General features: G+C 54.5%; 1 protein-coding gene across 1 annotated transcript in view; it reads left to right on the forward strand.

The window, feature by feature from the left end:
* TWIST2 (twist family bHLH transcription factor 2) overlaps positions 1-8,882 on the forward strand; it is a 60,887-nt gene extending 52,005 nt beyond the window's left edge. Inside the window, exon 2 of the mRNA XM_004092061.3 lies at positions 8,187-8,882. The gene's annotated coding sequence lies outside the window, so the exon portion shown is untranslated. The remainder of the gene's footprint in view (positions 1-8,186) is intronic.
* The last annotated feature ends 6,743 nt before the right edge of the window (positions 8,883-15,625 follow it).

The raw sequence follows: 15,625 nt of genomic DNA on the forward strand, positions 1-15,625 counted from the left end.
TCTAGGTCTGGAAGCCGTAGGAGGTTGCCCTACTCTTAGAGCCCAGAGATTTCTTTATGATTCAGCTGGGTTGCCCCTCCTCTCGTTTTCCTTCCTGGAACTTGGTGTTCCCTTTTAGTCTGAAGATTATCCTTATAATCTGAAGATAATCCTGAACGTGGAGACATGTTCCTCTGCCATTTTTTCTGATCGTTTCTGCCCTATCCCTTCTCCTTCCTCCCGCCCTTTTTTTTTTTCGGAGTCTCGCTCCATTGCCCAGTCTGGAGTACAGTGGTGCAGTCTCAGCTCACTGCAACCTCCGCCTCCCAGGTTCAAGTGTTCTCCTGCCTCAGCCTCTGGAGTAGCTGGGATTACAGGTGCATGCCAACCATGCTGGCTAATTTTTGTATTTTTAGTAGAGACAGGGTCTCTCCATGTTGGCCAGGCTGGTCTCAAACTCCTGACCTCAAGTGATCCTCCTGCTTTGGCCTTCCAAAGTGCTGAGATTACAGGTGTGAGCCACTGTGCCCGGCCTCCTTTGCCTTTTGCTCAGCATGCTGGGAGACTTCCAGGAGCACTCTCTGATATATTCGTTTTTTTCATTTTTAAAATTTGTAAACCTTCTTCTGTTTGTTTTGTTGTTTCCAGCAGTCCTGGTTTTGTTTCCTAATGGTTCCTTTTTTTGAAGCAGACAGTTCTAGTTTTATCCAGGCTCCTCCTCAGAGGGTGAATTCTGCTGCTCTGAGGCTAGCTCCCTGTCCGGAGGCCTCTGCTAGGTGTTCAGCCTGGAGGTGCCCCCTGAGTGGCCCTCGAGTCCCTGAGGTGTCTCCTTGTCTGTTGTGCACTCACGCCAATGGGAGGTCTCACTGATCACGCTGAGCGGTTCCATACCTCTGGTTGACTCGGGGTGGCTGAGGTGGGTGTCTGAGGGGTCAGGAGGCTGTGTCCAGACTCGGCAGGGGACAGAGAGCCCCCACTGAAGGACTGCGCCCACCAGGCACTCAGGAGAAGAGAGGACTGGCTTTGCGGGGTGGCCAGGACCCATCGAGACCCATGGGGGTGGCTGGCAGCTGGGACTTCTCCATGTCTGTGAACTCTGCTGTGATCTCACCCTGGCACGTTCCCTAGCCCTGAGCATCTGGAAGCCCAGGGTTGAGGGTGTGGTGGGGGAGGGAGAGGAGGTGGGGGTGAGAGCGTTTTCACATGAACTGGGTGATGCCAGGGTCCTATGGAGGCAAAGCTCCTCCGCTGTGATGCCAGGGCTGAGGACAGGCAGGGAAAGCTCAGGGTAATGAATGTCCTGGACATCTGCTCTATGCTGTGGACCATGGTCACAGCCCATGCTTCTGTGGCCAGATTCTGATCCCTGATCCTCACTTTTGCCCCTCCAGGGTCCCCTGGCAGAACCTCAGGGGTATGTAATGGTGTGTGTGTGTGTGTGTGTGTGAGAGAGAGAGAGAGAGGTATGGGGTATGTGTGATGTGGAGTATGTGTGTGTGTGATGTGTGTGGTATGGAGTTTGTGTGAATGGGGTGTGTGTGTGATATGGGGTATGTGTGTGTGATGTGTATGTGTGGTGTAGGGGGTGTGTGGTGTTGGGTTTGGGTGAATCAGAGTGTGTGGTGTGTGTATGTGTGTGGTGTGGGGTTTGTGTTAATCAGGGTGTGTGTGTGATGTGATGTGTGTGATATGCGATGTATGTGAATTGGGGTATGTGTGAGGTGTGTGTGTGATGTGGAGTGTGTGTGGTGTGGGGAGTGTGGGTGATGTAGGTGTGGATGTAGTGTGGGGTGTGTGTGGTGTATGCATGTGTGTGTGTGATGTGGGGTTCTTGTGTAATGTGAGTTGTGTGTGTTGCAGTGTGTGTGATGTGAGTTGTGCATGATGTGAGTTGTGTGATATGAGGTGTGTGATGGGGTGTGTGTGATGTGTGTGATGTGAGGTGTGTGTGATATGTGTGTGTGTGATGTGTGAGGTGTGTGTGATGTGAGGTGTGTGTGTGATGTAGTGTGTGTGACGTGGGGTGTATGATGTGGGGTATGTGCGTGATGTGAGGTGTGTGTCTAATGTGAGGTGTGTGTGATGTGTGTGTGTGATGTGGGGTGTGTGTGATGTGGGGTGTGTATGTGATGTGAGGTTTATGTGATGTGGGGTGTGTGGAATGGGTGTGTGTGTGATGTAGTGTGTGTGTGATGTGGGGTGTGTCTAATGTGAGGTGTGTGTGATGTAGTGTGTGTGTGATGTGGGGTGTGTGTGATGTGGAGTGTGTGTGTGATGTGGGGTGTGTGTGATGTGAGGTGTGTGTGTGTGATGTGAGGTATGTTTGAGGTGTGTGGTGTGTGTGATGTGAGGTATGTTTGAGGTGTGTGTGTGATGGGTGTGTGATGTGCGTACGTTTGAGGTAGTGTGTGTGTGATGTGAGGTACGTTTGAGGTAGTGTGTGTGTGATGTGGGGTGCGTGTGATGTGGGGTCTGTGTGTGATGGGTGTGTGTCTAATGTGAGGTGTGTGTGATGTGGGGTGTGTGTGATGTGGGGTATGTGTGTGATGGGTGTGTGTGTGTCTGTGTGTGTGTTCGTGTGTGTATGTCTGACTAGAGGAGATTTCACATGTGTGCTCACCCCCCACCCTTCTTCCCTGCCATGGTGGTTCTGACTGTCCAACAGTGTCCGAGTTACTTTGCCCTTCCCTTTCTGTTGTAGTCTACCTGCACTTTAAAAGGTGATCCTTATCTTCCCTGTGTTCTAGTTGCTTACAAACATGCTTCTGCCCTGCTAGATTTCTCTGATTCATCTCAGCTTTTTCAACAACTAGCAGCATTCCTGGCACATGACAGATGCTCAAATATGTCGCAGGAATGGAAGGAAGAAAGGAGGAAAGAAAGAAGGGAGGAAGGGGGAAGGAAGCGGAAGGAAGGAAGGGAAAAATGAATGAATTGGTGAAAGGATAAATGGATAAAAGGAAGGAAAGGTGGGTAGATGAATGGATGAGTGGAAGGAATGAAGGACGGGTGGTAGATCAATGAATGGATCAATGAAGAAATGGATGGATGGAAGGAAGGAAGAAAGAGAGAAAGAAAGAGAGAGAAAGAAAAAGAAGGAAGGAAGAAAGAAAGAAGGAAAGAAAGAAAAAGAAAGAAAGAAAAAGAAGACAGAAAAGAAGAAGAAAGAAAGAAAGAAAAAGAAAGAAAAGAAAGAAAGGAAAGAAAGAAGGAAGGAGGTAGGTGGGTAGCTGGATGGGTGGACAGGTGAGGAGGTGGATAAATGGTCTTAGAGTGAAACCCCTCTCCCTTGGCCCACGCTGCCTCTCCTAGCCTTTTCCATAATGCTTCTGTCCCTTTGTTAGGCCTTGGGGATATAGAGTTGAATGGGGCCTTTCACCTGCTCCTTAGGGCCCCGGTCTGGTGTGGAAGAGACAACTGAGGCACTCTCTTGGTCCAGCCACAGCTTTGCAGCTCCACCACCCCCTCCATCCCGCCACTCCTGGGCCAGGCAGGCAGATACAGGGAGGTAACTGCACGCAGGGCGCATGCACACAGTTCCAGGTGGCCTGTGTATGCAGGAGGCACTCCCCAGCCCCAGATGTTTTACATTTGTTGCAGAGAACACGGCCCATGTCAGCAGACATGACTGGGGTCAGGGTGACATCAAGGGGGCCAGGCCCAGAGGCGCTCGGACAAGAAGACTAATGAACCTGCCGCCCGTTTCTGCCTGAGCCTGGGTCCCCTCGGGCATGTGAAGCAAACCCTGAAACCCACCACTGGCCAGGGGACGGCCCCTGTCATTTTTGGCTTTTCATGGGTGATACGGTATTTCCCCTCGGAGGGCTGGTTCAGCTCATATATCAAAAGCTGTGGTAATTATTTCCTCCCACTGAGGAAGGCTTCCATTTAGCTTTCTCTACCCCCCCCCCCTTATTAATTATCTAATTACAACCACATTCTCCGAGAGAGCAGCCTTTGACTTTCTGCCCAGGACCACTTAAAAAAGGCTTAAATATTTGGAGCGCTCTGAAGTTTGAAAAAAGTGTGTGTACGTGTGTGTGTGTGTGTGTGTGTACGTGTGTGTGTGTGTGTGGTTTTCATATGCATGGGTTTCAGGGAAAATATGTCTTGGCCTTTTCAGACCCTTGTCTTGGTTCAACAAAGGTTCCTGGAGGTCTCTGAGGATGTAGGCTGCTGGGGTGAAGCCTGGGGCTGGGGGTTGGGAGAGGGCTGGGGGTGAAGGAGTGGAACCACACGTCCCCCCTGCACACTGCTGTGTAACATCAGACACCCACACCCACAGGGACACACACGGGTCCACGCACACAGATGCACACACCCACACAAAAACATGCACACTGACACTCCCACAGGGACACACAGACCCACTCACGAGGATGTACATGCTTCCACACACACACACATACACGGGCCCACTCACGTGGATGTACACACTCACAAACATGCACACTAGCTCTTCCACGGGAAAACACACTCACACGGATGTACACACACATACACGTGCACACTGACACTCCCACAGGGACACACAGACCGACTCATGTACGCACATGCTCACACAGACACACACACGGACCAACTTACACGATGCACACGCTCACACAATTTACACAACTTGCACATGGACACACACTCACACTGGACATTCTTTCATACTCACACACTCTCACACTAGTGGGCACACTCACAGACACACACATGGGATGTCACCGAGCACCACATCACACGTCCCTCCAGCTTCCACATCCTCCCCCCAGTGCCTGGGGCCTCCCTGGGCCTCCTTCCCTGCGGCAGAATCCTCACGGTGACCCCTCTCCTGGCGGCCGTCTTGGGGAGCCCATGCCTGCCTCTGGGCTAACACCCACCCCTCCCACCACGCTCAGCCCCTCTGCGGGAGGAGGGTCTCGTCGCGCTGGTTTGCCCCTTGGCTCAGGGGAGCTCTCCAATACTTCTCACTGAACACTCACCTCCAGCAGGCTCTGCAGGTCAACTGGCTATTCTCATGTTAGTGCAACAGGTGTGGGAGTGAGCACTTACAAGGCCAGGCCCTGTGGCGGGCAGGAAAGGTCCCAGGGCTCAGGGCCAGGCTTCAGAGATCCCTGCTAGAGCTCAGGTCTCCTGGCAGGGCCGCAACACAGCCCGGGGGCTGCTGCAGGCTGGCCTGGGTGTGTGGCAGAAGCGGCCCTGAGGCGTGGTGCGGGGCCCACCTGTGTTCGCCACACCCCCGACCAGGTGCTGATGCCAGTGGCGTGTGCCCCGCCCTGTGGGACCCACTGAGGTGCCCCAAGACCTTGGGCTTATGACACCACATCCCTGTGCACCCTGGGTCTCAGACGCTGGCCCCGGCCTCCTCTCAGCACCTTCTCTTTGAGCTTGAGAGGGAGGTGCGGGATTGGGGTCTCCACCCCGGCTTCCTGGAGGACCTGGACTTTCCTCCTGCCTGTTCCCCTGCAGGTGGGAACGAAGCTCTGGGTAGCGCCTGAGCGGGTTCTTTCCCCAAGGTGCTCCCGGGACAGCTGGTTGCAGCCCTGGAGCTGCACCAAGCCTGGCACACCCACAGTTTGATTGGCCCACAGGTGCACTTAGAAGTCACTTGTGTGGCACGAGGGGACCTTGTGGGGCTGGAAGAACTGTGTGTCTTGATCACAGTGGGGGGTGCAAGAAACAACATGCATGATGAAACTGCAGGAAGTACACATACACCACACACACACACACACAAACGCACACAATACACACACACAAACGCACACAACACACACACAAATGCACACAATACACAAAAACACACACAAAAACACACAAACACTCCACATACCCACGTGCACACATACACACCATGCGCCACACAAATATACCACACACTACACACACACCCACACTGTACATACACACCACATACACACACATACCACACACAAACACACTACACCCCCCACTTACAAACACACACCACCCACACCACACACAAACACACATCACACAGCACACAAACATAACACACACTACACACACACCCCACACTGTACATACGCACTACATACACACACACATACCACACAAACACACCACACCCCCACATACACACACAAACTCACACCACATACACCACACACCATACAAACATACCACACACACACAGACATACCACATACACATACAGATAACATACCATGTACACTACCCACTACATACCACATATACGTACCCCACACCACACACACACACACATACACCACACTGTACACATATACCCCACACACACAAAATGCCACAACCCCCCACACAAACACACACCACATACACCATGCACCACACATACCACACACTACACACACACTTCACACTGTACATAGACACCACATACACACACACACCACACACACAAACACACCACACCCCCACATACACACAAACACAAACCACATGCACCACACACCACACAAACGTACCATGTACACACACACACAACATACCAGGTACACTACCCACTATATACCACACATACGTACCCCACACCACACACACCCACACAAGTGACATGTGAATAAGCTCTTGGTCCATACTGGTGCCAGATGCCTGGGTGTGATGTGGTGACACCACCGTATGTGTGGCGTATAATGTGGTATATATTATACCATATGGTATGTTGTCTGTGTGGATATGTGTGTGGTATGTTTGTGCAGTGTGTGGGGTGTGTGTAGTATGCAGTGTGTTTGTGGTGTGTGTGTGTATGTGGTGGTGTGGTGTGTTTGTGTGGTATGTGTTTGTGTATGAGGTGTGTATGTACAGTGTGGGATGTGTGTGTAGTGTATGGTATGTTTGTGTGGTGTGTGGTGTATGTGATGTGTTTGTGTGTGGGAGGGGTGTCGTGTGTTTGTGTGGTGTGTGGTGTATGTAGTGTGTTTGTGTGTGTATGTGGCAGTGTGGTGTGTTTGTGTGTGTGGTATGTGTATGTGGTGTGTGTGTAGTGTGGGGTGTGTGTAGTGTGTGGTACGTGTGGTGTGTGTTTGTGTGTATATGTGGGGGTGGGGTGTGTTTGTGTGGTATGTGTATGTGGTGTGTATGTGGTGTGTGGTGTGTGTTTGTGTGTATGTGGGGGTAGGGTGTGTTTGTGTGTGTGGTATGTGTATGTGGTGTGTATGTAGTGTGGGGGGTGTGTAGTGTGTGGTGTGTGTGGTGTGTGTTTGTGTGTATGTGGGGGTGGGGTGTGTTTGTGTGTGTGGTATGTGTATGTGGTGTGTGTGTAGTGTGGGGGGTGTGTAGTGTGTAGTATGTGTGGTGTGTGTGTGTATGTGGGGGTGGGGTGTGTTTGTGGATGTGGTATGTGTATGTGGGGTGTGTGTAGTGTGTAGTATGTGTGGTGTGTGTGTGTGTGTGTATGTGGGGGTGGGGTGTGTTTGGGTGTGGTATGTGTATGTGGTGTGTGTGTAGTGTGGGGTGTGTGTAGTGTGTAGTATGCGTGGTGTGTGTGTGTATGTGGGGGTGGGTGTGTTTGTGTGTGTGGTATGTGTATGTGGTGTGTGTGTAGTGTGGGGTGTGTGTAGTGTGTAGTATGTGTGGTGTGTGTGTGTGTGTGTGTGTATGTGGGGGTGGGTGTGTTTGTGGATGTGGTATGTGTGGAAACTGGGTGAAAGGCACGTGGGACATCTCTGTGTTGTTTTTGCAACTTCCTGTGAATCTGTCATTGTTTTGAAAGCACACATTTTAAAGCAAGCATCCGCCGTTGACAGCTCCCCCCAGCGGCTGACCCACTTCTCTGCGTCCTCCTCGCTGAAACACAGCCCTCTGCTGCCCGAAACCCCGCAGCTCCCTCGGGCCTGCACCGAGCCTCTCTTGTCCCCAGGCAGCCTGTTGTGAGGGGCTCACCCACAGCCAGACAGCATTCACGGCTGCGCTGAGCACGGGCCGGGGAGAGGCCCCGGGGTGGTGAGTGTGAGAAAGGGCATTCACTCGGGGGTGCGAAAGGATGCTCTGGGCTTGGCCTGGCCCAGGGGGCAGGGGTTGTGGAAGCCTGGGCTGGCCCCGTGGCAGTCACCTGTCCAGTGTCTTTTGGGAGGAACGTGAGTAGAACAGAGCCAGCTCTCTCAGGGCCTGCCTGCCCCATGTCCCGTCCCACCCAGCCTTGGGACAGTCTCAGGACGATCCTGCAGGAAGCTGAGAGAGGCGGCCGTAGCTCACCGTCCCCCTTCCTTATCTTCCAGGCTGTCCGTCGCGTCGGCGGCGCAAGTGGAGTTGGGATGCATTCGAGTCTGTAACTTCTGAAACCTGAACAACCTCAGGAGGCCCCCACCTCTGCCCTCCACCAGCGTCGAGAGAAGGGACAGCAGTGACATCGGACAGAAGACCCGGGCTCCCGTCCTCCCCCAGGACGGTCCCCACATAGGAAGGGCACTCCCAGCCCTCTTGCTGGTGACATTGTCACGGTCATCTTGTCTGTTTGGATTTTTCTTCTGGGTCTTATGTTTGGGGGGAGGTTTATTCTTTCTGAAAATGTCTAGATTCAGGAACACATTTATGAGGATTTGGATTTTGAATTTGTATTTCCCTCTAAGTGCCTTTTTTAATGTCTATTTTTTTAATAAAACAGAAATGCATTCTTGTACGATTCTGTTGAAACTGGACCAAGGCTCTCAGAAGAGGACCCCGAGTTCCTTCCCCTCCCCCGAGCCTCTGCATGATTGTTCCAAGTCAGCCTGGAATTCTTATTTTCATGCCGCTATTCTTTTTCTTTCTCCATGATTGCTCGGCTAGCCATTTTTAAAAAATATTCTTTGTTCAGTGTATATGTTGCTTGTTTGTTTTATTTATTGAGATATTTTTACAAGCTAAGTGACTGCAGTGTGGCTGTGTATCCTTCTCCCCACCCAGGAAAAATAAAGATGTCCGCGCAGCCATGGTCTCCCCATCTCTGTTCTCATCTCTACTTCGCAGCTCAGGGCTCTGCCTGAGAGAGTCAGAACCGGTTGCAAGAATCACTGTTACTTCACTTTAAAAGGCACAAGAGAGGATGTGAGACATTTTATGCTGTGCATATTTGTAGAAATTTCTAGAAACTACCAACTCTAACATGGTTGCCAGTGTGAACAGACCCAGGCCTGGGAGAGCAGAGGGGGCCTCAGCCCTTTCCCAGTGCCTAGTCCTCTGCTGCTCCCCAGCAGCCTCAGCACAAGAGACCATTGCTGTCACACCCACGCCCCGCTCTTGATACAGAAGCGTGTCCGTCCTGTGCGCCGCCCCTGCTGTCCAAAGTCAGGGCCAGCCTTCCCTGCTGCTCACCCTGGGTGGTATTCCCTGCTCTCCCAAGCATGGCATTCATTTGTGCCACCACCTCCCTGCTTCTCTGAACGAGTCACCGTCTACTCCATGTGCATCTGTGCCGTGTTGACCATGAGCTCAGCAGGCAGCTGGCTAAGAATGGAGCACCTGGGTGTGCGGGTTAGGTTGGCATCCTGCCCAGAAATCCCACAAGGACCATGATCTGCCATCAAGGAGAGTCAGCCCGGGTCTGGTGCAGGCAGGCGGGCACCTCTGCATGAGGGCAAGGGCTCCATGCCCTGCCCGCTGCCTCCTTATCATGCCAGCACCCATGGGCACTGGGGGCTGGGTGTTGCTTGTGGACCCCAGGGTGGAGGCTTCCAGCTCTGGAGACTGTGGGTCACCAGGTCACTACCCTGAGCCACCAAAGGCATGTCTCCTGGGGGGCACCTGGTACCGGGGTCTGCTGGGTGGAGCTGCCCGCCAAGCAGTGGACACACAGAGCCCACCCAGCTCCTAGACAGAGCTTCTGGAAGTAGGGGTCACTGGCAGGATAGTGGTGGCCTGTGAGCCTCATTTCCCACTCCCACCCTGTCCCCAGGCCCACCACGGCAAGCACAGGAGCTCTGGAAACGCCAGCATGGCCTCAGCTTCCATCTGGCTCCTGTTGGTGACCTTGGTGCAGCACTGGCTTCTGCTGGGGCTGGCATCACTGGGAGGGGTCTTGAGCGCCTGTCTAGGTGACAGGTCCCTGAAGCACAAGCCCCAGAACCCACTGCATGCAACAAGCACACAGACATACACACACACATGCCCAGATCGCACATGCACACACCACACACATGCATGCACACACACACCACACACACACACATGCACACACCACACACACAGCATGCGCACACACCACACACATGCATGCCACACACACCACACACATACACATGCACACACCACACACACATGCACACATCACACACACATGCACACACACACCACACACACATGCCCACACCACACACATGCACACACACGCCACACCACACACCACACACCACACATGCATGCACACACACCCACACACACACGCACACACCACACACATGCATGCACACACCACACACACACATGCCCACACTACACACACACACACAGGCACACACACCGCACACACAATGCGTGTGCACACACTTGGCACACTTCAAACACAGGCACATGTACCCATGCCACATGAATGTATGCACATACACACAACCAGCATACACATGCACACGTATGCACACACGAGACTCTGGGGAGATAGAATGGGGCAGCTGTGGTCCCAGCAGCGAGAGGCCCTGCCCTTCCCAGTACTGTCTGGCATGGTCTGCAGAGGCCTGTGGAGGCCACGAAGACTGTGAAGGCCACGGTGCCCTCCCTCCTGACGTGAGTCAAATAGAAATAATCCCGAGTCATGTAATGCAAAGCTGACGGACGGTGGGGCCAGAGGAGCCTCTTGCTTGGTTTCCAAGTTGAAAACTTCATTCTTCCTCTGCCCGGTGCCCTGAGCCTGGTTTCCTGCTGAGCAACAGCCGCTTGTCACCTCTGTGGGGGACCCAGCCCTGTGAGTGTCCACACCTAAGCCCAAGGCAGAAGGGGTGAGGAATGAGAGGGCCCCGTGCAAATGAGGGGGCACCCTGGCCCCACGTGGGAGGTCAGGGATGGAGTTCAGTAGGGGCCTCAGAGCAGTGACCCAGCTGAGGGGGTCATCCCAGGGCCTCCCTGTGGCGGCCGCATCTCTGGGCATCACTGGCTGCTGCCTGTTCCCAGCCCACCTGCTGCACACTCTGGTGGGCATATCAGGGTGTCTCCCTCCCCCAGCCCTGGCCTCTCCTGGGGTCTCTTCTGGGGCTTTTGTCTCCAACTCTGGGCATCCAAGGAGCGGGTCACCAACACCTTAGGCTACGTGGAAATACGCGGCTGTGAATACGGGCTCACTTCCTGTTTTCACTCCTGCACTCACATTCCTGGAAGAGGTGCTGAGAGATGCTGGCTTCCGGAACACGTGTGTGTGTGTCTATGGCTCCATACGCATGCTGGCGCGCATGTATTTGCATGTGTGCGATGCATGTCTATAGACGCAGGTACGTGCTCTCCCGTAACCTGCTGCTGGATCCTCCTCCCCAGGCACGTCGTGGGGCCACTTCCCTGTGCTGGCTCCTGCTCCGGGGTCTCACAGCTTCTGTGGGGTCAACCGGAGCCCTCTGCAGTCATGGCCCTGAGAACAGACCTGTGTGAGCTGGTGTGCACATGTTTTCAGGGTCAGATGCCTGCTGAGTCTGCAGAACAGGAGACTGTTCAGAGCCCCAGGGGCTGTCTAAAGGCAAACCTACCCCAAACCCACCTCACTTCCACCCGTGTTCAAGGGCAGCCTGACAGAGTCCCCAGCTGTCAGGTGACCAGGTCAGCCTGAGGTGCCCGGGTGCAGACGTGGGGTGAGGGGACCTGGAGGGGGCAGCAGTGCTGCCGGGACCCCTGCACCCAGCCAGGCCCTGACATCGCAGACCATCCTTGAGGGAGGGCCGCTGGCCAGGCAGGTGGGTGCCTTGAGTCTGAATTCCCCTCAGGGCGAGACATGCTGGGGGCGGGGGCTCCTCTGCAGGTCCGCAGTCTCAGGTCTGAAACAGCCTGTGCAGTGGCCAAGACCAACACATCTTGATGGAAGAAGTCTCACTCTTTGATTTTGAAAGCGACTGCAGACAGAGGTGGGGCTTCCAGGTTGTAGCTGATGGAACACAGGCCCCATGGGAGCCGGGAGTCATGGAGCAGCAAAGAGGCAACAGGAACTCAGCCCGAGGTCAGCCGTCTCCCTGCAGCCCCAGTGCCATCTGCAGGATGCTGCGTGGCTCTGAGTGACATAGTTTGAAGGGTTGCTGGCAGCCCTGAGCACCCCAGAAGAAGAGATGGGGGCCCTCAAAGGAGACCAGACAGCCTCTGGTTAAGGCAGAGCGGGGATAGGCTGTCCGGAAGAGTGCGACCTGGGTGGGCAGGGTGGGTCCTGGGGAGAGGCGGTATCTTCTATGTGGCTACAGAGGCCGGGTGCAGCCTTGTGTTATCCTGCGCCTGCAGGGCCATGAAAATGGCTGTCAGTCATAGAAACGGTGCCATCGGAGGCTCTTCGAACACCTCACTGTGTGTGGCATGGGTACGCCTGCGGGCCGCCACACGTAGGGGCCAACACGTACAGAGGCAATCTGCCCCACAGATGCCTTCAACCCACAGGCTAAGATGCCATGTCGTCTGGGGCCAGGGCCATCTGAAAGAGGGGGCACCCAGAGCAGTCACCGCATGCAGAGGAAGAGTACGGGGCATGTGGCCTACCCCTGTGTACCGTCCCTGCATCCTGCTTCTCTGTAGGCGGGGTCATCCACACTCTGTCTCCTGCTTAAGCCCTTTGGCTTGGGGCGAGACAGGTCTAACCCTGTATCCATGGAGCACCGCCTCACTGCCCACACAGGACAGGAACCATCTGAGCTGCAAAGGCCAGAGCAAGCAAAGGCCCGGAGAGCACAGTGATGACAGCCCTCATGGGATTGAATGTGGGCACCTCATAAACCATAGTGCAGAGGTCCGTTCTGACCCCGGCCCACAGGAAGACTCAAAGTGTCCTTTCCCTTAAGGAAGCCGACAGCTGCCTGGGAGGGTCAGGGCTCTTTAGAAACAGCCAGGCCCTTTGCCTGCTCGTGGCCACACCGGTTTGCACCCCAGCGGACTTGACTTTCCCCCTCCAAGCCCCAGTCTCCCTGAGATGAAGCCGCCAATATCTACTTCTGGGCCTGCTTGCTGCCAACTGCCAGTTCTGTCTTCCTGAACAAAGACTCTCATCCTGAGCTGGGCTGGGCTTGGGGCTGCCTTTTTCCTGCCACCCCATCCAAGGCTGAGTGGACTCGCCCATCCTCCACACATATTTCCAGCAGGTCTCATCACTCGCTGACTCAGTGACTCAGGAAACAGGCCCGACTGCTGAAAGAAAGTGGGGAGGGCATGAGTGGGAGCCAGAGGAGGGGAGAGGGATGGGAGAGGTGCTGGGGTGCATTGGCCAGGAAGGATGACCAGGCCATGCCCGGGTTCTGGGGGTCTAGGGATGAAGCATGGGAGGGAGCAGGGAGGGCAGGAAGCTGTCCGGCAGCTCTGCATTGCAGGATGCGTGTTTAGGTGTGACCAGTTACACATGCATGATTATCAGTGTTTCCCCCGAATCCTCCAAAAGATATATTTACGTCTGAACCCCTGGAACCTGTGAATGGACCCTACTTGGAAAAAGTTTGCAGATGTAATTAAGTTAAGGATCTGGAGATGAGACCATCTGGATTTGGGGTGGCTCCTAAATCAAGGATGGCCTTACAAGAGAAGGGCAGTGGGAGATTTCAGAGAACACTGGGAGATGATAGAGGCAGAGATGGGAGTGATGTGTCCACAAGCCGAGGAACGCTGGAGAGCAGCCTGGAACAGGCGCTCCCTCGGAGCCTCCAGAAGGCACCAGCCCCACCCACACCTCGATTCAAATTTCTGCCCCCAGAACTCTGGGAGAATCCACTTCTGAAGCTATCAGTTTGTGGTTGTTTGGTGCAGCAGCCACAAGGAACAAATACAGCCCCCGAAAGTGACATCAAAGAAGGAATGACCTGTGAATGCACAGGAGAGAGGGACGGGGGCAGCCTGCAGACAGGATACCTTGGGAGGCTCGTGGAAGATGAGTGGGAAAGGGTGGGCAGCCCCTCGGCTGAACCTCGAAAGGGGAAATGCAGCAGGAGGGCCTGAGTTGGGGAGGCTGGACCAGCAGGCTGGTCCCAGAAGGACTGGGGACTGGCAGGTGACAAAACCTCTAATTCTGAGGTACAGCATGGGGCTAAAGCCGCAGGACCAGCTGATGATCTGCAAGAGACATGGGGAGACCCTCTTCCCAGCACAGAGTTGATGACCACTCTCCCCCTCTCCTGCCAGCTGGAGGGGTCCAGGAAGTGTCTGAACCCCAGCACAGCTGTGTGGAGCAGGTGGGAATGGAGGATTTGGGGTGACTCTAGGAGGCTCCCCACTTCTCCCCTGCTCAATGCCAGCTGCTGGAAGCCCAGCCTTGCCTCTCCAGGAAGGAGGCTGGAGAACGCCTCTCAGCTTCTGTTATAAATGGACACCCGGGACAGACAGGCCAGAACAAACACACAGAAGAAAAAGCACAGAGGAAGGGGGAGAACCATGTCAGAGGTGCCACCGGAGAGAAGGTCCCATACCTCTGAGATACAGCGACCGGCGAAAAAGAGAACTGAGAATTCCAGTGATCTCCTGTGAATTAGGAAAACCATTTCTTGAATGGAAACTTTAGTAGCAGTTTTGGAAGATGAAATGAGAGAAATCACACGCAGCAGGGCAAAAAGACAAAGAGAAGAAGAAAAAAAAACAAAATATGAGCAAGAATCCAGGAAGTCCAATGAGGAGTCCCAGAAAGACAGAACAGAGAAAAACAGGATTCAGAGCTGAGAGGCGTGTGTTTCTGGGTTGAAAGAGCCACGGGAATGTCCTACACCGAGAAAGAAAGAAGGAGGAGGGAGGGAAAGAAGGAGGAGGGAGGGAAAGAAGGAGGAGGGAGGGAAAGAAGGAGGAGGGAGGGAAAGAAGGGAGGGAGGGGAGGGGGGGAAAGAAGGAGGAGGGAGGGAAAGAAGGAGGAGGGAGGGAAAGAAGGAGGAGGGAGGGAGGGAAAGAAGGAGGAGGGAGGGAAAGAAGGAGGAGGGAAGGGAGGGAAAGAAGGAGGAGGGAGGGAAAGAAGGAGGAGGGAAAGAAGGAGGGGGGAAGAAGGAGGAGGGAGGGAAAAGAAGGAGGAGGGAGGGAAAGAAGGAGGAGGGGAGGGAAAGAAGGAGGAGGGAGGGAGGGAAAGAAGGAGGAGGGAGGGAAAGAAGGAGGAGGGAGGGAAAGAAGGAGGAGGGAGGGAAAGAAGGAGGGGAGGGAAAGAAGGAGGAGGGAGGGAAAGAAGGAGGGGGAGGGAAAGGAGAGGGAGGGAAAGAAGGAGGAGGGAAGAAGGAGGAGAGGGAGGGGAAAGAAGGAGGAGGGAGGGGGGGGGGGGGGGGGGGGGGGGGGAGGGGGGAAAGAAGGAGGAGGGAGGGAAAGAAGGAGGAGGGAGGGAAAGAAGGGGAGGGAGGGGGAGGGAAAGAAGGGGGGGGGGAAGGAGGAGGGAGGGAGGAGGGAGGGAAAGAAGGAGGAGGGAGGGAAGAAGGGGGGGGGGGGGGGGGGGGGGGGGGGGGGAAAGAAGGAGGAGGGAGGGAAAGAAGGAGGAGGGAGGGAAAGAAGGGGAGGGAAGAAGGAGGAGGGAAAGAAGGAGGAGGGAGGGAAAGAAGCACGGCCGGAGTGGCATACG

The sequence above is a fragment of the Nomascus leucogenys genome, chromosome 22a (genome assembly GCF_006542625.1).
Source record: "Nomascus leucogenys isolate Asia chromosome 22a, Asia_NLE_v1, whole genome shotgun sequence".
NCBI lineage: Eukaryota > Metazoa > Chordata > Mammalia > Primates > Hylobatidae > Nomascus > Nomascus leucogenys.